Source organism: Podarcis filfolensis, assembly GCF_964270895.1.
Source record: "Podarcis filfolensis genome assembly, chromosome: 4".
Classification (NCBI taxonomy): domain Eukaryota; kingdom Metazoa; phylum Chordata; class Lepidosauria; order Squamata; family Lacertidae; genus Podarcis; species Podarcis filfolensis.
The window spans coordinates 10,180,896-10,193,545 of NC_139607.1; the positions used below are offsets into that span (position 1 = coordinate 10,180,896).

Below are 12,650 nucleotides of genomic sequence, written 5' to 3' on the forward strand. Positions count from 1 at the left end.
GCTTACAGTACAATCCAAGGCATGTCTACTCAGAGGTAAGCCTCAGGAAGTTGAATGAGTCTTACTTCTTAGTAGGCTTGTCTAGTTTTGTACTTTAATAGGCTTACAGTATAATCCTAGACATGTCTGCTCAGAAATAAGCCTATGGAATTCAATTGGGCTGACTTCTTAGTAGGCATGTATGGAAATGCACAGTTAACTTGTAGATTAAGCAACAAACCTTCCAGTTGGTAAATGTTTAATTGTTGAGGCTGTTGATTATTTGTTGATTAATCCTTACTCGTTTTGGTTCTGCTGTGTTACTACAGAAGGAAACGAAAAATAAATTACTGTATATAAAAAGGGCTTTACATTTAAGAACAGCAAACAGTTTTTTATACTAACTTCTAAGTTCTCACATTTCCTTCAAGGTCCCCCAAATCCTCCTATATTGGTTGGTATTCAATGCTTGTCCTACTTAGAGTAAATGCAGTGAAGGTGATGGACAAGATTAACGTAGGCTCATTCGTTTCAGTGAGCCAACTCCGAGCAGGACTTAGCTGAATACAACCCATGGCATTATTGACAGCATGCAATTTCAATGCACCATATTTTTCGCTCTATAAGACGCACCAGACCACAAGACGCAGCTAGTTTTTGGAGGAGGAAAACAAGAAAAAAATATTCTGAATCTCAGAAGCCAGAACAGCAAGAGGGATCGCTGCGCAGTGAAAGCAGCAATCCCTCTTGCTGTTCTGGCTTCTGGGATAGCTGCGCAGCCTGCATTCGCTCCATAAGACGCACACACATTTCCCCTTACTTTTTAGGAGGGAAAATGTGAGTCTTATAGAGCAAAAAATATGGTAATTGGGTATAGTTTGAAACCAATAATTAGATTAAAAGGGAGTTGATTAATAAGCTAAACGTTCCTGAATCACTTGTCCCCTAGAGCCATATACACTCAAAAACCATAAAATTATAGATTTAGCTGATGCCAAAAGTGGGGTATAAATATATAATATAAATAAATATATCAGGAGCAGTTTGTTCAGTGGGGCTGAACGTAGGTACATAATAGCCTAAATAACAAACAGAACCATATTTTTTTCATGTATTCCTTCACTCCATCCCACCCTCTAATTTTTTTCTGATTTGAGTGGCCTCTAATAATTGTGTAAAACATGCAGGGATAAGCAAGAAAATAATAATAGAATCAATTGAATAATTATTAAATTATAACAACACAACAAGATGGAAGAAGTCAAATATTGAGATCACACATGGGTGAAGGGGAGTGGGGGGTATTTGGGAACCTATAATATCATTTATAATATAATTTGTTAATTACGTTGTATTTACAGATAGCAAAGGGAAGCCTAGAGCAATTAGATATATTTTAATTTAGGTAAGCTATGTAATAGGCTTATGTCAGAAAATGAATATGGATTTTGAATTTGATGTTTGTAAAAAATTTTGGTTTTGAAATAAAAAATTTGAAAAAAAGGAAAAGAAAGTAGGATTTTTTTTTAAAAAAAAAGTCTAAATAACAAACAGGCTTGCCATTGTGGGATGCACAGTGCACACTAGATAGGACTTTGGCCTAAGCCACCAGCAGTCTTCTTATGATCTTCTACTTTACAGCACAGATATGATCAATGGCAAATGCAGCTTCAGAATAACCACTTTTATACTTCCAAAGAGTTGCAGTCAGTTCTTGTTTCTGTGCAGCCTGAGTTATACCACATTCTAAAATGACTAGCCTGCAAACAGTTTCCTCTGTTACCATTTTAAGACTATTAACGAACGGCAGTTGGCCTCCACTACCAGAAATAGATTATCTTCCTCTTCCCTAAAAAAAGGGGGGGGGACTTTGTTGAAGAAGAGTTATGTTCTTCCAAAACTTGCTGCCACTTTTGTGAAAGTTGGCCACTCCTAATAAGGGTGATCCAAATTGCAGTTTGCCTTTCCATATAAACAAAACTTGAAAGGCAAACGTCACCCACTGCCCACTAGATGGCTGAGTTATTTCAGGGACGCAAATGCTAGTGTGTTCCTTGGCACTATGAGGTGCCAAGACGCTTGGATCCTACACTTTGTTAGACTCTGGGTGGCATGGAAAGAGTTCTGGCTACTTTATTTGCAAGAGGTAATATAATGGCTCAAAAGACAGAGGTGATCTTGGGCAACTCACTGTTTGTAGAATTGGACCATCAATGCAAGTATTTTCAACGGTGGTTAACAAGTACAGTGGTACCTTGGTTTAGGAACAGCTTAACTTATGAACAACTTGGATTAAGAATGCTGCAAACCCGGAAGTATGTGTTTTGGTTTGTGAACTTTGCCTTGGAATAAGAACATGTTCCGCTTCCTGTTGAGTGTGTTCCATTTGTAAATTGAGTCCCCCGCCGCTATGGGAAAGCACGCCTTGGTTTAAGAACGCTTTGGTTTAAGAACAGACTTCCGGAACCATGTTGCCTCCTCTGTCTCCATCCAGCTCACCTCCAACCGTGGCAGGGACACCCAGAGGAGGGCCTCTCGCAAGAGAATTTTAATGCATGGGCAGCTTGATGTGGAAGGAAACCCAAATTAGAGGCTTTTTGAGAGTTATCTTTAGCATGCGTGGGAGCTAGTGAAGTACAGCCTCCTTCCTGCTCCACTAAGATAATGCAAGAAGTCCTACAAAACATGAGAAGCCCATATTTCACGTTTCCCCATTTTACAGCCTGGGGAGGAGCTACACTGTGAGTTCTTCCAACATGGTTCAGGCAGCAGCAAGCGGCACTGCAACTCACCAGGAAGGAAAGTGGGAGGGGCAAGAGATGTTGGCATTGCGCAACACGCTGACAGTTTTGGGATACTACCGGGGAGATGGTGGCTGAAATATACTCAGAGTCGCAAAGTGATTTCATGCTCTTTATTCAGCTCATAGTGGTGAGGAGGAATGAATAAATGTCCCCTCAAAGTATCTGCTTTATATACATTATTTACACATGATTGCTGCACATGATTGGCTAATTCCGGAATTCTACTGTAAGCCAATCAGGTTGTGGATTCACTTCTATCTGGAGCATGACTGGGTGGTTCCTGCCAACCAATCATACTGCTGCATTGTTCTAGGACCAATCAGACTGCTGCCTTTTGGATCCTATTGTTCTAGGACCAATCAGACTGCTGCAGTTTGGATCCTATTCAACTCAGTACATAACAGTGGCATCAGGCAGGCCCCCAGCTGGCTCTGGACAATCACCGGTCTCCCATGGAACAGTATCAGTCAGTTAGCGACACGAGCCTTAGATACGCTTAGAGACCCGTGCACGCTCTGTCAGCAGAGTGTGTAAATCTCCACACAGCAGATGAGGCGGACAGAGGCAGATGTAAGCATTATATACAGCATTTATTCAGCATAGTTCAGGAACAAAGGAAAACATGTCTGCATGCCTTCGTCTCCAGAAAAACTGCAATAACACAAAAGCTACATACAGTGGTACCTCGGGTTACATACGCTTCAGGTTACAGACGCTTCAGGTTACAGACTCCGCTAACCCAGAAATAGTGCTTCAGGTTAAGAACTTTGCTTCAGGATGAGAACAGAAATCATGCTCCGGCGGCGTGGCAGCAGCAGGAGGCCCCATTAGCTAAAGTGGTGCTTCGGGTTAAGAACAGTTTCTGGTTAAGTACGGACCTCCGGAACGAATTAAGTACTTAACCCGAAGTACCGCTGTACAACGGAAGTTCCCAGCAGTGCTGGCAGTAAACAGGCATGTGATACACAAATGTCATGCCTGTACCCTTTTAAGGTGGAATGGAACTATATCCTAACAGACAGGAGCACCGTTTGGGTTCTGCTGCTGCATTCGCAGTGCTGTCCGCCCTGCCGCCTTGCCCCTCCTGCTCTCCCTTCCTGTAAGCTGCAACATCTCTGCTGCCGATGTGGGAATGTTCAGGGATGCAGGAGAGGATATATTGTCTGATTATATCCTTATACAACTTGTGTTAACAAGTTCCCAATTTCAGCAGAGTAAAACATTCCCCTTTATTTTAAGTTTGCAATGGCAGCGTTTGCTCAGGTTCGCTAGAACCTCTATAATAATCACTCTGGTAATTTCCCCTTTATTCCCTCTTAAAATAGAAGACACGACACAGTCCTTTACAAAAGTATAAAAAGAGTTTCCTCACATTCTGTTCACATCAGATCCCAGAAGGCAGACTTAAGCTTAGTGAAGTAATATACATTTGGATTCTATCTTATAAGAAGATAGTCCCTTTCTCCTCTCTTGGCTGGGAGCCAAGAGAGCATCTTTAGCTTAGTAGATGTTGCTTGTTCGATGGAAGAGAGGCAAGAGAGAGATGGCTGCCCCTGCCCTGTGCTTTTATCATTACCTGCACAGGTGAGGCCACACCCACCTCTAGTCACATGCAGAGGAAGTCTGTCCCAGCCCAGAGGGGAAACAGGAAGTTTACCTGCTGGCTGGACAAACACCCCTCCCCATGTCTAAACATGTACACTCTAGGAATGTTGTAATTGACTGCTCTTGTGTTTTACATCCCACAGCCGAGAGGTCAGGAAAGTGCCACCATCCCTTCCTGCCATCAGCCATGGCATTCGGGGCTCCTGGAGTCCATTTTGTACTGCTCTGAAGCAACGCCCATGCCATGGAGCTCACACGAGGCTGGACCACAGCTGTCAACTTTTCCCTTTTCTTGTGAGGAATCCTATTCGGAATAAGGGAATTTCCCTTTAAAAAAGGGAAACATTGACAGCTTTGAAATAATGAAAAGATATTGGAGGAAAGCCATGAAGTTCATATTACAATATTCAGGCACTCAGGTCTGCGGATGCTTGTGGGATACAGGTAGCAATGAGGAAGGAAGTGACTGCTTATGGACTGCAACCTCACTATAGTTACAATACACTGTACACTGTAGTGATGCCACACAGCTTTGTGGCTTGGACCAGACTGTCCATAGCCACCATGAACTAATTGTATTTTAAATGCAGGCTGCAGTCATCTCTTCTTCTCTTTCTTTTTCTTAAGTGCCTCTCTGTAAGCTCTGTCTTAATACAAAGCTATTTTTATCCACCCTCCTGCTCTCAAACAGGTGGTCACATAAAGCCAATTTACTTCTCGAAAAACCAAATTACAGATCAGGGCAGATGTCTAATGCAATTCTTCTTTTCTGGTTTCTTTCCCCTGTTGCACTTACGTATTATTGAGAAAGAAGCACCAGAACAGAGAGGGAGACCATTGCTTTTGCTCCCCTTCATTTCTTGCATGCAGTTTGGCCTAGTAAGGAGCGCTGAACTCTTGCCCAACAGGGAGCCATAGCCTTCCAAAATCCACACACGCTATGATTACTTCGGCAGTGTGAACAAAGTGCTCCCAGAATTCTAATTCCAGAACAGAATCCTGCATGCTATGTTTAGAATTGTTAGAACCAGATCATTCAGAGAACTTGCTGTCTCAATTTCAAGAGAGTTCCCTCCACACCACTGGGAAAAAGGAGGCTCTTTAGAATGAGAACTAATTAAATCTAACATTGAGTGATGCTAGAAAGGCATTATTTTCCTTAAAAGATACTTGGCCAAGCTAGAAATTCTACTGACACAGATAATCCCTTAACTTCACCTCTCCATCTGGTCCTTTGGTATTTGCTATTTTCAAGAGAAAGGCATAGACCCTCCATGTGCCCCTATTTTCCAGGGATGTCCCTGATTTAGAAAAGCCATCCTGGTTTCTGATTTGATCCTGTAATGTCCTGCTTTTCCTTAGGACGTCCCTATTTTCATTGGAGACATGTTGGCGGGTATGGAGTTATCCGACCCAGGAGCCATCTGAGGCAATCCTTGATAGGGAAGGTTTTTTAATGTTTAATGTTTTGTTGTGTTTTTATATATGTAGGAAGCTGCTCAGAGTGCTGGGGCAACCCAGTAAGATGTGTGGGGTATAAATAGTAAAATTATCATTATGGAATGGGATGTCCCTATCTTCATCAGAGAAATGTTGGAGGGTATGAAGGCACAAATAGTAATGGGCTCCCTGACATGGCAAAGTAACAAAAGTCCTGCTGAGTTGAATGGGTCGGACTTGAAGGATGGGTGACAGTGCGGTGGCCATGGATGGGGAATCGGATAAAGCCTTCCCCCCCACACACCAAATGACTTACAGAGCCCGAGAAGGAGATGAGGAACACTTTCTCCAATCCAGGCTCATTGCTTTCTACTGAAAGGCATTCCTTTTGGGAGGTTGGCAGAGGACATGTCAGAAATTAATTACTCCATCCGAGAGGAAGACTTGGGATAAGGGTGGAGGAGGCAGATCACCAAGCTTCCTGGCTGCAGCTACAATACCCAGTCCCCGCAGTTGCAAGCTCCCCCGTTGCTCCTATAATTTCCTGGATGACACCAAAGTTGGTGCCTTGAGTAAATGAGAAGCAAAAGAAAGAAAGAAAGAACCACATTTTATCTATTAGACTTACTGTTAAACAAGATGTTATTGTACTACCAACCTTACTGTACCAACCTTACTGTACGCTTGTGAAACATGGGCCACTTATAAACGCCATCGCCAACTCTTCAAAAGATTCCATCAACGTTGTCTCTGAAAAAATTTACACATCACTTCGGAAGACAGGCAAACTAATGCCAGTGTACTGGAAGAAGCAAATATCACCAGTGTTGAAGCAATGATTCTTCAACATCAACTTTGTTGGACTGGTCATGTTGTGCAGATGCCCGATTATCATCTTCCAAAGCAACTACTCTATTCTGATCTTAAAAATGGAAAGTTTACTGCTGGTGGCTGAAAGACTCTCTCAAGGCAGATCTAAAATAATGTAGTATATGCACTGACAACTAGGAAACACTGGGCTGGGAGCGCTCCAGTTGGAGAACAGCCTTTACCAAAGGCGTCATGGACTTCAAAGATGCTCAAACTCAGGACAAAAAGGAGAAACATGCTAAGAGGAAGGCACGCTTGGCAAACCATCACTGTGATCAAGTTCTGCCCGGAAACTTGATGTCCCTACTGTGGAAGGATGTGTGGACCCAGAATTGGCCTCCACAGTCACTCACTGTTAAGACAGTGTTCACAGAAGACAATCTTACTTGGGATCGCCAAAGAAGAAAACACAATATGTCTTTTGATGGCTGACCTCTGGAGAAAGTTTTACCTGTGCATTAGGTTTGTCAATTATAAATAGGCTTCAAGATTGCTGGCATTGTATCTCACTAATGGATGCTTATGGGCATACATTCAGAGATATAGATAGATATTACAGAGAAAACCAGATTGTCTACGTGAAAGTGTTTTTTTATCCCCATAACTAGACAGAGATGTAAATACTTTGACGACTGATGAATTTTTAAACGATTGCTGATTAACCATTGAATGGATTTAAGAAGAGGAGCAACTATTGAAGAAAAACCACATAGAACTGATTGGACTAGACAATTTAATGGACTGGTTTTAGAGGCAGTTTAAGAAATTGATTTTGGGTGCTTGAAAAAAATAATTTGGATGAATTCATAAAATCACAAAGAGGGCTGATTCAAGATACAAAATGAATTTGGATGTTCTGAACATTTGACTTAATCAGCTGGAAAATGCTTTATATGATTAATGAATTGGGTGATGAAATGTTAAGATACAGTACTGGGGAATAAATGAATGTTTCAATATTAATTTAAGCAGAGTGGAGATGTTAGACATAGGTATAAACAATATTGAGAAAGGCAGATTTGTATTAATTGGTATTTTGATGAAGAGTGGTTTTGAAATAAATTTTGAAATTGTTTAATGTGTGTAAGAAGGAAATGCAGAATAAAGATAACCTCCCTCCAGGAGCAAAAGATTCAATAGGAAGCCTTTGGGGGTTCTTTTAAAAATATTTCTTTTTAAGGATCTTAAAAGTTTAGAAGAAATGACTCAGCACAAATGACTGAGAAAGATAAAAAAGATAGATAAAAAATGAGAGAATAGGGTAAAAGAAGAAAAAGAGAATTTGAAAAAGAGTATTTTAAAATGGACACCAAGTCTAGTAAAATATTGGACAAGGTTAATGCATGAGAAGAGAAATCTGAGAAATTCAAACATACAACAAAACAATCAAAAACCTAACAGTTGTATCCAACAAAGTCATTTTGTTACGCACAAGAACTTCTGCTTATGCCACAGAACTTCCCTACCCTCTCCTGACATCTGTTCTGGGGGTTGCCCCAACCCTCTGGGGCATATTTGGGGCACAAGGAGAGGAGAGGTGAAGTTCTGTTGCATATTAAGAAGTCCTTGTGCCAACAGGATGGCTTGGTTGGATACAAACTAAAATGAGCTGGAAAAAAAAGTTTTGAGGAGTAATTCAGAAGGAATTAAAGATAATAGGGTAGACAATTCAGGAACATAGTAAATATTATGAAACGGGTGAGTATAACTTGGAAGAGATTAATTTCGCAGTAAGAAAGCACAATCTTAGAATCAGAGGTACAGTCTTGTTACGTTCGGTTCAGGTTACGTACGTCTTTTCAGGTTGCGTCCCACGGTGACTCGGAAGTAATGGAACAGGTTACTTCTGGGTTTCGCCGCTTGCGCATGCACAGACGCTCAGAATGACATCAAGAGCATGCGCAGAAGTGGCGAATCGCGACCCGCGCAGACACGGGTTGCGTTCTGCTCATGTTGCGAACGGGGCTCCGGAACAGATCCCGTTTGCAACCAGAGGTACCGCTGTATTCATGAACAGATACAATTTTCAAGGTTAGTGGCATATTTGAAAGAAGCTTTAATGAAATTCCTGGAATTGCCAGAAATGGCATTGGTGTGTTGGGGTTGTGAATAATTCTTCTAGATATGTTCTTTATTACCTTCAGAACACTCTAGGTGATACTTCAGAGATTTTGAATATTAGTTAGTGATCAACAGATTCTGGTAGTAAAATATTTGCATCCAAGTTTCAAACACACCATACATTTAGAGCCCATTATGTCCCCCAGAGAATTCTGGTAACTGTAGTTTACTCCTCGCAGAGTTACAATTCCCAGCACCCTTAACAAACTACAGTTCCCAGGATTCTTTGGGGGAAATAATGTGCAGCCCCAGATACTCACTTGCAATGTGGAAAATTCATCTTCTTAAAATCTAACCGGAGGCAAGAAAGCACTCTGCATAACTGGAGTGTACCTTTTATGCTCAATGTTTTTATTAAACCTGCCTGGATCATTGTGCACACTTTACAGGAAGCTAGACATTTGTTTAAAGTAATGTAGGAAGCAATTCAGCAAGTGACACAAGAAAAAGCTTTATAGACCTAACATATTTTTTTTAAAAAAAACAAAGTCAAACGGTTTAAGCTCTGTGATAAAATCAAGGCAGTACACAAAAGCACTCTAAATAATAATAATAAAGTCGATGTTTATTTGATTTGGGAAATTCAGGAGAAAGGATCATGAGCAATACCTGAAAACACCTGCGAAGAGCCTCTGTAGCAAAAAAAAGAGAGATGGGGGGTGCCCTACTGTCGTATCTCGGTTTAAGAATTTAATTCGTTCTGGAGGTCCATTCTTAACCTGAAACTGTTCTTAACCTGAGGTACCACTTTAGCTAATGGGGCCTCCTGCTGCCGCTGCGCTGCCAGAGCATGATTTCTGTTCTCATCCTGAAGCAAAGTTCTTAACCTGAAGCACTATTTCTGGGTTAGCGGAGTCTGTAACCTGAAGCATCTGTAACCCGAGGTACCACTGTATATGAAAAAAAAAGGAGAAGGAGAGATTGATCATCAAAAGCTGCATGTAAATGGAGAAACAGAAGAACAGAGTATTAGTGGTGCTTTTTTAGATAAAGTACATGGAATTCAACTGGTGCTGTTGCATTCAAAAAAGGGCTCTTGGTGCCGTAGGTAAAGGTAAAGGGACCCCAGACCGTTAAGTCCAGTCGTGGACGACGCTGGGGTTGCGGCGCTTATCTCGCTTTACCGGCCGAGGGAGCCGGCGTTTGTCCACAGACAGCTTCCAGGTCATATGGCCAGCATGACTAAGCCGCTTCTGGCGAACCAGAGCAGCGCACGGAAACGCCATTTGCCTTCCCACCAGAGTGGTACCTATTTATCTACTTGCACTTTGACGTGCTTTCGAACTGCTAGGTTGGCAGGAGCAGGGACCGAGCAACGGGAGCTCACCCCGTCGCGGGGATTCGAACTGCTGACCTTCCAATCAGCAAGGCCAAGAGCCTCAGTGGTTTAGGCCACAGCACCACCCGCATCCCTGATGCAGTAGAGTTGCCCACAAATGTCATGAAGAAAAGGTGAGCCAAGGTCAACTTCCAATAAACCTGATAAAGTGTAACAGGGTTACCAGACATTTAAAGTCATAACATTCCAGCTAGAGGAAATTATTTTTCTCATTGAACAACTGATTATATTGCCTAGATAAAAATGACTGCTTTGTAGTCCACCTCATATGACAGGAATCCAGAACAATTGTTACTTTGTGGCCATCTAATAATACCAGTAATAATATATTTTTAAAAAAATGCAAACACAGATCTTTATAGAGCAGCTCTTGAAACAATAAGTTACCAGGTGTGACAAGCAATTAAATTACCTTTTGATATCATGAATGCCATTGTTTTTTAACAATTAGGCTACAATCTGGCAGATTCATTTTAAAACAAGAACATGATTCTTTTACTAACTAGAAGAACTCATGCAGAACCTTCAGAAATTGAGCTATTTTTATAGCCCTGCTCTCTCTTACATAAGTAATCAGAGTCAAGTAATATATTTTTGAAGTTTGCATGTTTCAGAAATGATTTTCGCCATGACTGATTGATTTGTATAACCTGGTTATGTCACTAACTGCAACACAGCACTTCCCCGTCGTCAGTGCTTCACAATAACAAGCTGTATGGCTGCCTACCTTATTTTCAAAAATGATTGCTCCCATTCTTCTCGTGTGGGTTCAAATCACACGTTTTGAATAGAAATTTGCCATAAAATTGTTCATATTAATAGTAAAGTTGATAGCTTTAGCAATGGAAAGATAACCAAGTTAGTTTTCTCCCACTTTAAAATCAGACCATAAAACACTAGAAAGGTCATAGGCCATAAGGAATGGAAGAATGTCAATTTTGGTTTCTCTCTGTTTCTCATTTTTACAATCTTAAGTTTGACTGACCAGTTTGCAACTTTTAAAAAGTCTGCATAAGATTTCATGCACATTTTTGTGTGTGCATTTCTCTTAATGAAGGAATGGGTTTCCCAAACCTCAAAACTGACTGTGCAGGCAGTTTTTAAACTGCACCAAAATCCCCATTTCTCCTTAGCTAAAATGCATAAACTTTAGCTGTTGAGCAGATGCAAAACAAGAACACAGCTCTCTCCCTTATCAGTTTGACGGCAAGACTGGCCTTGACTTTACCAGTAGAACAGACACAGACATATCTTATGTCCTGACCACAAATGACACAGAGACCCAAGTCTGGGACTAACGCCAGAGCATGTTCTCGGAAGTAGTGACCTCTTGCTCCAAGATAGGAGTAGGAACAGGAATATCCTTTTATAGTCAGAAGTATAAGAAGGAAGATCCTTTTATGGTTGAGAGTACCAGAGCAGGAACATATGTGATGTCAACCTGTGTATGTATGCCGACGTGGTTGGGCTCCTAGGGGAGGAGTGAGAGGGTGCCTGGAGGATATATAAACTGCATGAAACCTGTCATTTCTTTGTTCTTGCTGTGGACTCACCATGCAGGTGCCTTCTGCTATCCGGAGAGCAGAATAAACTCTTTCTTTGAACCAACCTCGGTGTCATTTTGACTTCCTTCCTCCTGTCCTGGAGCAACGCAGACCCAATCGGTGAACTCCAGTAAGGCTACTTTAATATACCCATTTTTGTACACATTATTGCCCACAATATATGCATCTCTGCAAGCAATTTCCCCAGACATAATACATGCTCAAGGTGGCACCTTTCCCTATCCCCCTAGATGTGATAGTTTGGTCTCTGAGGCTTTACTTAAAAGGTAAAGGTACCCCTGCCCGTACGGGCCAGTCTTGCCAGACTCTAGGGTTGTGCGCTCATCTCACTCTATAGGCCGGGAGCCAGCGCTGTCCGCAGACACTTCCGGGTCACGTGGCCAGCGTGACAAGCTGCATCTGGCGAGCCAGCGCAGCACACGGAACGCCGTTTACCTTCCCTCTGGTAAGCGGTCCCTATTTATCTACTTGCACCCGGGGGTGCTTTCGAACTGCTAGGTTGGCAGGCGCTGGGACAGAACAACGGGAGCGCACCCCACCGCGGGGATTCGAACCGCCGACCATGCGATCGGCAAGTCCTAGGCGCTGAGGTTTTACCCACAGCGCCACCCGCGTCCCGATGAGGCTCTACTTAGACCTAGTTTAAATGTCAGTGTGTGTGTGTGTGTGTGTGTGTGTGTGTGTGTGTGTGTGTGTGAAGGAACTTACCAATGTGAGGTTCCACATTAGAATTGGGTTGCCAGAACTTCCATGTGTGTTATAAGCATATGTTCCATCCATGGCCCAGGTGTACCCCATGCTGACATGGTGGTGAGGGCACAAAGATTGCTATTAGGGAGCCTTAGTTCATCTCACAACTATATCTTTTAAATCAGAACCAGTGAGGGCGGTGAAGGTCCTGTGTGAGTGTCTGGAGGCGGTTGGAGG

At 42.2% G+C, this 12,650-nt stretch overlaps 1 long non-coding RNA gene across 1 annotated transcript; it reads right to left on the bottom strand.

Moving 5' to 3' along the window:
- Window positions 1–221: 221 nt before the first annotated feature.
- LOC310761375 lies at window positions 222–5,329 on the bottom strand. Its single transcript, XR_014547444.1, has 2 exons — window positions 5,185–5,329; window positions 222–302 (listed from the first exon to the last, which is right to left on the bottom strand). It is a non-coding gene; the product is annotated as an uncharacterized lncRNA (long non-coding RNA).
- Window positions 5,330–12,650: the final 7,321 nt, after the last annotated feature.